The sequence below is a fragment of the Triticum urartu genome, chromosome 5, assembly GCF_003073215.2.
Source record: "Triticum urartu cultivar G1812 chromosome 5, Tu2.1, whole genome shotgun sequence".
NCBI classification, from domain to species: domain Eukaryota; kingdom Viridiplantae; phylum Streptophyta; class Magnoliopsida; order Poales; family Poaceae; genus Triticum; species Triticum urartu.
The window spans coordinates 154395951-154406974 of NC_053026.1; positions in this window are offsets into that span (position 1 = coordinate 154395951).

An 11024-nucleotide genomic window follows, 5' to 3' on the forward strand; every position below is an offset into this window, starting at 1 on the left:
CACCCCCTAATCCAGGACTCCCTTAGTAGCCCCCGAACCAGGCTTCAATGACGATGAGTCCGGCGCGCAGATTGTCTTCGACATTGCAAGGCGGGTTCTCCTCCAAATTCCGTGTACCTGTTGAATAAAGTCCGGTTTCTTGTAAATGTTGCGCTCCTCGGCTTCTGCGCCCAATAATGGCCGTCTCCCACGTGTCAAACGAATATGAAAAGTCTGAGTGTTTTTACATCCACACCCCTAGCCACGTAAATGAGCCGCCAATTTAAGGGGACGAGGATTTAGATCCAAACCACACCTTCTCCACTTCGCGAGTGTTCATCAGAGCGCATCCGACAAAGGTCCATACCACCATGGCCAGCCGTCGCAACTCCTCCTCTCGCCCTTCCAGCCCTCAGCCGGGATATTGGGAGAGATGCTCCATCCCGCATAGCGAGCTAGTGACGCTCCAGACCAAGGGATTTCTCCCCCAGCCTATATGGTCTCGGTTCGAGCCGGTCTTGCCATCTATAATGGCGGAGAGCAAGCGGAGAGTACCCCTAATCCCTCCAAAGGAGAGCGGGTGTGCCTCGTCCCTTATTTAATAAGAGGGCTCGGATTTCCAATCCATCCATTTCTCCGGGGCTCCTGGAGTTCTATGGCCTCCAGCTACACAATCTCACGCCTACCTTCGTATTGTATATCGCGGGCTTCGTAGCCCTCTGCGAGTTGTTCTTGGGTGTTGAGGCTCATTTCGGGCTGTGGAAAGAGCTATTCTGCCTCATGCCCCATTCTAAGAAGGGGTCAATATGTCAAGTGGGCGGAGCCGAAGTGTGGCGCATCGCCGGGACCGGATATCTATCCGGAACCCCAAAGAAGGCGTCCGAAGACTGGCCTTCGGAATGGTTTTACATAGAGGATGTCCCTCTGCCGGATCCTGTCCGGATCGGCCTCCCTGAATTCGACAGTGCCCCACTAAAGAAGCGCCTAAGTTGGCGTCCACGGAGCCCTTAGAGGGAAAGTGACAAGGACATTATTTTCCTGATGGGCCGGATAAGATTGGGGTCATGGCCGCATGCATCATGCGAGGGGTGCAGCCGCTACAGCATAGAGGCCACCCCATGTGGGACTTCAACGGGCAGGACGACGCCACCCGCTATGGTCGTAAGGGGCCGGATTCGGCTGCGGCTCTAGAAAAGACCTTGTCCGCTTTGTACAAGGGAGAAGAGGAGGATTTTCTCCGCGTCGACCCGAAGGGTGGATTTTCTATGTACAATCCTCCAAGCTGGGTAAGTGGTCGCATCTTGCCCATCCATTTTATATCCCCATTGTTAAATATTCAGTCTAGCGACTTCAACGCAGGAACTGCGCCATGCTGTTAAAGAAATAAACAGCCCTCCTCCAAAACCCGAGGACCCAGGACGGTTCCTCGACCCGGCCTCTCAAGAGGATCTGGACGTATCTGTGGAGCTGATTGATGGAGTGTTCCATCAATTGAGCAAGGACAACGCCTTGGTGGCCATTACGGCCGATTACCCAGGGCGAATCCCGGCCTCCCAGGTAACTAAGATCGAAGTCCCAGTACCCCGAATAGAGGTCCGCCCTCTCGTGTTTTCAGTTTCCTGATTACAACCGAACTTTGCAGGGGAGGTTTCTGAGACGGGAGGCCGAACCTGCGGCGACAAGCCGACGAGGGGCCGCAGGGCCCCGTGGGCAGAAAAGAGGTGCAATCGGACCGAGGCATCAGCGCAAAGGTATGGCGCGCCTCCTTATCCCAGGGATTATACCTTTTAAGGCATATTAACACTCGTGCTCTCTTCAGGACAAAGAGACCTCGCCGGACTATATTCAGAGAGGCTGCCAATCGCGCCTCCACCAGCCAGGCTCCAAAGCCTGGTCCGGAGGCGGAGGTGAACACAAGGCGCGCACCGGACGCTCCTCCGACGGAGGATGTGGACAGGTTGTCTGCCAACAACTCTGAGGTGGACAGTGCCATGAACCACAAGCGTCGCCGGACAATTTTTCGCGACGCTTGTTTCTCCCAAGAGGCATTAGATGTCTTCAAGTCGGGAGATGCGTACCTCCATGCCGCTCAAAATGGTCTAACCAGAGCCATGGAGCAATATGTAAAAGACATACGGGTAAGAAAATTTTGGTAATTATATATATATATATACCAGTAGCCCCCGAGACTTGAAACAGTTAGAATAACTTATTTATGGATCATATGTTATGCAGGTTCTTATAGAAAAGAATTCCCTACTGTCCCAGGAGCTGGAAGAGTGCAAAGCCCAACTTGAGGCCGCACTAGCCGCGGCAGGGGAGCCCAAGGAGACCCCCTCTGGTAATATACACTTCGAAAGATAAGTATTTTGCGAAGCACGGCATGGGTGCGAATCTGACAAATGAAATTGCAGATGGCGCCGGATTGAATCCGGAAAGGCAACACCTCCTACGCCAGCTGAAGGCTGGTGAGAAGGTGCTGACAAAGGTGAGGCGGGACAAGAACGATCTCCAAGATGCCAACACCAAGCTGGGCGTCGAGCTGAAGGATGTTCATGCCCAGCTGTCAAACTCCGTTAAGGAGAATCAGTGGCTTCGGCGCGGCATATTTAGTAAGTTCTTGAACGAACCTTTTGAGAAAAAAAAGTTCAGCGGGGAAGTCGACTAACAGAGTAATGTTTGTAGGTGTGCTAACAGGTCGTCCTGCAGAGGAGATGCCCGGTTCTATGGGTGACCTTCTTCCCGAGCTCTCGCAAGTGCTCGGGCGAGTTCGGAAGGCGATGTGAGCGTTGCCCAGGCCCTGTGGCCATCCATCTCCATGCCCGAAGGTCTTGGAGAGCTTGCGGACAAGCTAAAGGGAGCACGGCGGCGCTTCCGATTATGGAAGATATCGGCCTGCCGTCAAGGCGCTAGGGAGGCCTGGGCCATGGTGAAGACGCGGTACACAAAGGCTGACCGCAACCACATGGCCGAGGTCGGTCCTGTGGGGCCCGATGGGAAGGAGATCCCTGTAAGCTTAGTATACGGCCAAGAAGAATTGGCTGCAAAGTATTCCCAGTAGGACTGTAAATTAGACAGCCTATTGGATGGTATTGAAGAGGAATACAATCAGTCAGAATGACTATGTAATTTAATTGACATTTATAATGCCTTCTAGCCGGATTGTAGATCGTTTGTCATGGCCGACCTTTTCGCTTCAGCCTCTGGACCTGACGGTCCAAAGTGTGTCTGAATTCCCATGCGGTTATATAAGAACCGGGGAATGCATGGAGACCAGGCATAGGGGTCATTAGTGCGTGAACATACAAGTGCCCGACTAGTTATGTTATATTACATGGTTAGTAAGAGACATCTTCCAGGGAGAATAGTTCTTTTAGGGGTTCCTTTCCCTGGGAGGCATGCCCTAAAGTGCATGCCCATTCTGTGAAAAAGACGCAGAAAAAAGCATCTGGGGGCGCATAAATAAATAAGTGAAAAGATCATATTTTAGGTCACCGACCGAATATTCCCTTAAGAACGCTAGCTTTCGGCTTCATCCAGTCTGAGGTACACATCCGGCTGATCTGGCAGTAACAATCGCAGAGGTGCTCCCTTTACCGTCTAGCCGAATAATCGGGAACGTAGGGGTAAGCACAGGAGCCAGGCAACCCAGCTTGGCCAAAACTTAAGTCATATCGATGCATATAATGGTGAAATAAAAGGTACATGCGGAAGTGTCACACATGTGTTGGGCATGAAGCCCGTATAGATAAGCTTCTAGTTAAAGAAGCCCCCAGGTTTAATGAGTGTGAATAGCACGTCATTTGATGAGCCTTTAAAGGCTATAAGAGAAAGGAAGGGGAGAAGGAGAGAAATGTAAGACAGATAGTATATAAAAAATGGACAGAGGAAGGAGACGAACACAGAGTCCGGCGCTAGGCATAGAATCTTCGGAGACGGGCTGCGTTCCATGGGTTCGGCTCGAGTCGGTTATCCGATGCATCTCGCAGGCGGTACGCTCCACCAGTCAGGACTTGGTCAATTATGAAGGGACCTTCCCACTTGGGCTTGAGTTTGTCCTTTTTCTTGTCCGACAGGCGTAGAACTAATTTGCCAACGTTGTAATTTTTGGCCCGTACTTCTCTGCTTTGGTATCTTCAAGCCTGCTGTTGATAGAATGCGGAACGGGCTTTTGCCACGTCACGCTCCTCCTCCAATGCGTCCAAACTGTCCTGCCGATCGAGTTCGGCTTCTCTTTCTTCATACATGCGCACTCGAGGTGAGTCATGAATTATGTCACAAGGCAGAACTGCCTCTGCGTCGTACACCATAAAGAATGGTGTGTATCCGATGGTGCGATTCTACGTGGTCCACAGCACCCCAGAGTACGGAGTCGAGCTCCTCTACCCAGTGCGTGTTAGATTCGTTGAGGGACCGCACTAATCTGGGTTTGATGCCGCTCATGATAAGACCATTTGCACGTTCGACCTGACCATTAGTTTGTGGGTGATAGACGGAAGCATAATCAAGCTTGATGCCCATGTTTTTGCACCAGAGTTTTACCTCGTCGGCCGTAAAGTTCGTGCCGTTATCAGTGATGATGCTGTGGGGGGACTACATCGCGTTTTGTGCCGATGCATGCCAGGACATCTGCCGCCTGATTATTTTCCCGGGCTATATGGTGAAATTCAAGCCCTTCGAACCGAGCTGACATTTTTAGGACGGTGTTGCGGTAAGCTGCCATTTTTGGATCCTTGGCATCGAAGTCTCCATTTATTTGGGATATTGCGAGGTTCGAGTCCCCGCGCACCTCTAGGCATTGAATGCCCATGGATACTACCATCCGGAGACCACGTAAAAGGGCCTCATATTCGGCTGCATTGTTGGAGTCTGTGTACATAATCTGGAGTACGTATTGAACTGTGTCTCCTATGGGGGACGTCAAAACGACGCCAGCCCCTAGTCCGGCCAACATCTTGGAGCCGTCGAAATGCATGATCCAATTTTAATATGTGCCGTACTCTTTAGGGAGTTCGGCCTCCGTCCATTCTGCGACAAAGTCGGCCAAAACTTGCGACTTGATGGCTCGCCGTGGCTTGTAAGTTATGTCGAACGGGAGGAGCTCAATGGCCCATTTTGCAATCCGGCCCGTTGCGTCACGGTTGTTTATAATATCGTTAAGTGGTACTTCCGAGGCAACTGTTATTGAACACTCTTGAAAGTAGTGTCGTAGCTTCTGGGATGCCATGAATACCGCGTAAGCAATCTTTTGATAATGTGGGTACCGTGATTTGCATGGAGTGAGGACAGTGGACACATAATAGACCGGCTTTTGAAGGGAGAATTTGTGTCCATCCGTTTCTCGTTCGACGACGAGCACTGCGCTTACAACCTGATGTGTTGCTGCAATGTACAATAGCATTGGTTCGCCAATGTTTGGCGCGGCCAGGACTGGGTTTGTTGCCAATATGGATTTTATTTCGTCGAGTCCGGCCGTGGCTGCATCCGTCCATTCGAAGTGTTCGGTGCGCCGAAGGAGGCGGTAGGGGGGAGGGCCTTTTCTCCCAAGCGGGAAGTAAAGCGGCTTAGAGCCGCCACGCATCCGGTTAACTTTTGTATTTGTTTGAGGTCTTTTGGGATATCCAATTGTGACAGAGCTCGGATCTTGGCTAGATTTACTTCAATTCCTCTACCAGATACAATGAAGCCCAAGAGCTTTTTGGCTGGAACGCCGAAAACGCATTTTTCCGGGTTGAGCTTGATGTCGTATGTTCAGAGGTTATCAAATGTGAGCCTCAAGTCGTCTACTAGAGATTCGACATGTCTTGTTTTGACTACCACATCATCTACATATGCCTCCACTGTTTTGCCGATCTGGTTTGCCAGACATGTCTGAATCATGCGCTGATATGTTGCGCCGGCGTTTTTGAGCCCAAAGGGCATTGTGTTGAAGCAGAATGGGCCGTATGGTGTGATAAATGTTGTTGCGGCTTGGTCTGATTCTGCCATCTTGATTTCATGGTAGCCGGAATATGGATCGAGGAAACACAACGAATCGTGTCCTGCGGTAGCGTCGATAATTTGATTGATGCGGGGGGAGGGGGAAGGGATCCTTTGGGCAAGCCTTGTTAAGGTCTTTAAAATCAACGCACAGGCGCCAGGATTTGTCCTTATTTGGTACCATCACCAGGTTTGCTAGCCAGTCCGGATGTTTTATATCTCTGATGAATCTGGCCTCCCATAGCTTTGCTAGCTCCTCTCCCATGGCCTGTCTCTTTGGTTCGAAAAAACGCCGAAGAGCTTGTTTGACAGGTTTGAATCCTTTTAGGATATTTAAGCTGTGCTCGGCCAGCCTGCATGGGATTCCTGGCATGTCTGAAGGGTGCCAGGCGAAAATGTCCCAGTTCTCTCGTAGAAACTCTCGTAGTGCGGCATCTACATCAGGGTTTAACTGTGCCCCGATGGAAGCTATTTTATTGGGGTCCGCTGGATGGACCTGGAATTTGACTATTTCGTCCGCCGGTTTAAAGGAGGTGGACTTGGATCTTTTGTCGAGTACAACATCGTACCTATTCACCGTGGAGCGCAACGCAGTCAGTTCCTCAGCCGCTAGGGCTTTGGATAGTGCCTCAAGGGCCAGTGCGGCTGTCTTGTTTTCGGCGCAGAGTGCTATGTCCGGATCACTAGCGAGAGTGATGATCCTGTTAGGCCCGGGCATCTTGAGCTTCATGTACCCGTAATGGGGTATTGCTTGGAAGATTGTAAATGCTTCCCGCCCTAGCAGAGCATGATAACCGCTGCTGAACGGAGCCACATGGAACATGACCTCTTCGGATCTGTAATTATCGGGCGTGCCGAACACCACATCTAGTGTGATTTTTCCTGTACAGCGCGCTTCCTGACTGCGGATTATTCCTCTAAAGGTTGTGCTGCTTCGCTCAATGCGGTTCCAGTCTATTTCCATTTTTTGAAGGGTTTCCTCATAAATGAGGTTCAATCCGTTGCCACCATCCATGAGGACCTTGGTAAGACGAAAGCCATCCACTATTGGACTGAGGACCAATGCGGCTGGTGCTCGGGCTATTCGGAATTTAGGTTCATCACTGGCGTTAAAGGTAATAGTCGTGTCACTCCATGGGTTTATTGTTGCTACTTGGTAGACTTCGGCAAGGCTACGGAGTGTCCTTTTTCACATATTATTTGATGCGAAAGTCTCGAAGACTGTTAATATCGTATTGGTGTCTCTGGGGTGGCTATCTGTGGCCTCCGGAATTAGGAGATCTTCGCCAATTTTGGCCACCTGCCGGAGTATCCAACATGCTCTAAGGTTGTGAGTTGGTGTGGCGTCCTCTGTACTATGAATTTTATAGGGTCCATTGAGCCATCCTTCCAGTACGGTTCCATGCCCTGTAGAGGGTTTTTTGCTTTTTTGTGTTTGACCCGGGTGTCTGGCGATGATGCACCCTTTTATTTCAGACTGGGTTTGTATTCAGGGCCGGATCGTCCCAAAATTTTATTTTGGTTTTCCAGGCGCTTTCCATCGCACAGTACTTTCATACGATGGATGCCAAGTCAGCGAAGCGTGTAATATCACGGCAACTTATGGCGTTGAGGATTCCCTTTTTCATGCAATTATTGCAGAAGATTGAGATTGCATCTTCCTCGTGGTAGTCCCTTATCCTGTTCCTAACCAGGAGGAATCTGGCCCAGTAATGATGTACTGTTTCTTCGGGCTCTTGCCTGATTTGGGATAGATCGCTTGTGTTCGGGTGGGTGGGTGGAATTAAATCCGAAGCCTCACCCAATCTGAGGCTCAGAGGCCGAGGAGTTTCCGAACTCGAAAATTTGGATTCCTGGATGTTGTCCAATGAATCCAGCCCGTCGCCTGACTCTAAGTTCAGGTCTTGAGTGACATCCTCCCCTCTGCGGGTATCCGGCTTGGAGGGATCAGGAATCCGGACGTAGCTAGTCCTTAAGATAGATGAAGGGTCTCCGCATTGTCCCTCTACCACGGCAACGTGATGGGTGACTTGGGGAGTGTTAATCTCTCTCAGATCGGGTTTAGGCCCAATCTGGTCGTAATCCGTAGCGACTCCCAGGGCGGAGATGCGATCCAAGAGCTCGTTTATGGAGGTGAGCTCCATTGGATCTAACTGCTCGGCAAGTTCCGAGCTGACATGAAGATTGTTTTCGATGGCTCGAGAGGTCATTGTCAGCGTAGAAGCCGAACAGGCGGTCATAAGAAAACCACCTAGCCGGAGGGTTTGGCCGACAGCCAAAGCTCCCTTAGCAACGGTGTTGTCTTTAAAGATGGGGCGAGGCATCCTTCCCGATGGAGACGACACAGAGGAACTCTCAATGAAAGAACCAATGTCAGTGTCAAAACCGGCGGATCTCGGGTAGGGGGTCCCGAACTGTGCGTCTAGGCCGGATGGTAACAGGAGGCAAGGAACATGAAGTTTTACCCAGGTTCGGACCCTCTCGATGGAGGTAAAACCCTACCTCCTCCTTGATTAATATTGATGATATGGGTAGTACAAGAGTAGATCTACCACGAGATCGGAGAGGCTAAACCCTAGAAGCTAGCCTATGGTATGATTGTTGTTCTGTATGTTGTCCTACGGACTAAAACCCTCCGGTTTATATAGACAGTGGATAGGGTTAGGGTTACACAAAGTCGGTTACAATGGTAGGAGATCTACATATCCGTATCGCCAAGCTTGCCTTCCACGCCAGGGAAAGTCCCTTCCGGGCACGGGACGAAGTCTTCAATCTAGTATCTTCATAGTCCAGGAGTCCGGCTGAAGGTATAGTCCGGCCATCCGGACACCCCCTAATCCAGGACTCTCTCACTGGCCTTTGTATTTAAATATGGACGGAGTGGAGTAGTACTATCTTTATCTTAGCCTGGTAGGGCTCTCCCAGCGCCTAGGCTCGCCTCCTCGCCTCGCCCACCGGATCCCGCCATGCAGGATCCCTTAGATCCCAGTAACCTTCGGGCTTCCCTCTCGCTGCAGCCTGCAACACTGCCGCCTTTGAGCAAAACCCACATGTGTTTTAGAGGGGATCCATTGCTCTAGATTCATAGATCGGTGGCACCGGAGGACATGCCAGGGCTGCGTTTCAGGTGGTGGGCAGCAAGGGCAAATCGGATCGAGGAAGCATCGCATCGATTGGAGAGAAGTTCCAAGGAGCGGCACCTGGCGCAGCACAAGGTGGAGGCGCAAGTCGATCTCAGGGGAGAGATGCTGAGGGATGTCAGCATCTGGTAGCGTCACGTTGATTTCTAGCTAGGGCTAATGGCAGAGATTATATTCACGGAGTCGACTGCGGAGGAAAGAACGCGCATGACTGCGCAATGGGAGAAGCCAAATTTCGGGGCCAGTTGCGGCGGTGCCTCTTGGCATGCACCATAGGTGAGGTGAGCTTCCCTCCTTCCCCGCCAGCATTGGAGTGACCTAGCGATTGCTGCTGCAGTGAACTTGCAATGCCATGTCGGTTTGCAACCTTGAAAATCACTCCATCTATATGTATTGTATTCCTGTGAAAATACTTGGTCGTTTGGAAAAAGATGGTAATTGATTTATCACTAGTTTTAGAATGCTTGGTCGTGACAATCAACCGAAGCCACAACCAGAAGTATCCATCACGTAATACTTTATGGTCGGTCGCACCAACAGACTGTCGGTCGGACCCGTCTCTCACTAAAGGGACACGCATCGGCTTGGTCTGACATGTACGACGAGTTACATCACTGACTTGTGCGACCACATTTGAGCATTTTAGTACTCCCTCTATCTCAGTTTACAAGTCTTGCACGTGTACGTAGGTCGTTAATTTGACCAACTTAATAAGAGGCACACATTACGAAAAATATATCATTACGAACTTCAAATATTCTTTAGTTTAATGATATATTTTTCATGTTAAACAATTTATTTTATATAAGTTACATTGACGACCTAGATACACGTGCAAGCCTTGTAAATTGAGATGGAGGTAGTACTTGAAATTTATGTTCCACTAAACTCATCGGGAGCCATTTCGGGCCTCGAAACCAAAACCATCAATTAATCTTTACCTTGTTCCCATCACATTCCACAGTACTAGTGCCACAATTAAGTGCAAGCCTGCTCACACCTACTAATACATACCAAACTAGAACGTGTTCCCACTATGCAGGTTTTAGTACTAGCTAGTAGTACTTAAGTTATAAAAAGGGGAACTATCTAACCGAAAATTACTCTACCTTCCTCCTCATAAGTCCTTGTTCGTCCGTCCTTGCCATGGCCGATGTGCATAGCTCTAGGTCAAGAACTACTCGTAACAAGGGAGCGGCAACCAAGGCTGCGAAAAAAAAGAGGGCTCGCCGCCACGCAGAGACCTTGAAAGATCTCTAATGGGCACGCTATGGCTCCCAGGAGCGCCTTAGGCGCGGAGGCAGACATGCCGAGCTGGCGGTGCTGGAGTCGTTATCCCTCGACGCCATGTCGGATCATCTCAATAAGCACCTCAATAAGCAGGAGTTCATCCACGGTTTGGTGGAGCTGCTGAAGGAGATCCTCGACGACATGCCCGCTGAGCTCAATGAGCAGGGGGAGTTGACCACCGGCTTGGTGATGCTACTAAAGAAGAGCATTGCCTCGGAGAAGAAGGCGACCGACGAAATCCTACAACTTCAGGAGGAAAAGGCGAAGCTCTGCCACGAGCTCGACCTGCTGAAGGAGGAGAACGCCGGCTGGAAAAAGCTACATGAGAATAGTAGTTCCTCGGTGAAGATGATGCAGGCGCTCATCATGGAGCAGAAGGAGGAGTTGGCGAAGCTCCGCATCGAGCACCCGGATGCTGTCAAGGTATGTAATGCGACCGTGGAATGGATGATGAAGTCTCGCGTTGAGAAATCCCGCGTCATGGACAGAATAAAGAAGATGGCGGAGGAGACACGCAAGGAGATGGAGGTCGTGGAGGCGATGAAGAAGCAGGTATGACTCCGCGGCCAGCAACCCTTCATGTAGTAGAGAGCAGAGCCCCAGACTTGTGTGTGCGTCTTCCTTCTTTTTTGGGGG